The 775-nt window shown below is 27.5% G+C and overlaps 1 protein-coding gene across 2 annotated transcripts in view; it reads right to left on the reverse strand.

Annotated features, from left to right (window-relative positions):
* Positions 1-775, reverse strand: part of LOC122536289 (hemocyte protein-glutamine gamma-glutamyltransferase-like) — a 12071-nt gene that overhangs the window by 6489 nt on the left and 4807 nt on the right. The window lies entirely within an intron of this gene.

Here is a 775-nt window from a genome sequence, read left to right on the forward strand (position 1 = left end):
AATTTGAAATTTTAGGTTTTTTTTTTAAAAAAAAAAAAAAAAAAAGGAAGAAATCAACAGATTCCTTTTTTTTTAAATTAAAGTTCTATTTTTACTAGGTGTGGATAGATCTCAGATTCCCCGAAATCTTTATGGATAGATTTTAGATTTATCGAAATTTGCAAAGTTGGTTTAGGCTTTCAAAGGTTGGTGATTTAGATTTTAGAGTATTAGAAATTGACATTTCTTCTTTAGAATAAAAAAAAAGGAATCAACAGATTTTTTTTTATTTTTAAAAATTAAAGTTTTACTTTTACTAGGCATGGATAGATCTCAGATTCTTCGAAATCTTTATGGATAGATTTTAGATTCATCGAAATTTGCAAAGTTGGTTTAGACTTTCAGAGGTTGGTGATTTAAATTTTATATTGTTAGAAATTGACAGTTTGGATTTTAGGTTCCTAGAAGTTAATAGTTTCAGTTACACTTAAAATTTACTTCTCGCAAAATCTATTGATTATCTCTCGATTATTGCGTAACTTAGATAATGAAAATCCTCTGAAATGATCATTCCTTGAAAATTCTTTCCTCAATATTTCGCTGTCGGTAATCCTCGTTAATGAATATTTAAGGCGTAGAGATAACTTGCAAGAGGAAGACTAATGGAAAAGAATCTAAGAATAAAATCTTGTTTTGCATATAAAGGATGGTTTCGGTTATTTCTACCGGGTCGTTTGTCTGTCAGTTAGTCAATGTGTAATCAAGATCTTTCTGTATTTTCTTTTTTTTTTTTTTT

This window comes from Frieseomelitta varia, unplaced genomic scaffold (assembly GCF_011392965.1).
Source record: "Frieseomelitta varia isolate USP_RPSP 00005682 unplaced genomic scaffold, Fvar_1.2 scaffold_819, whole genome shotgun sequence".
In the NCBI taxonomy this organism is placed as follows: domain Eukaryota; kingdom Metazoa; phylum Arthropoda; class Insecta; order Hymenoptera; family Apidae; genus Frieseomelitta; species Frieseomelitta varia.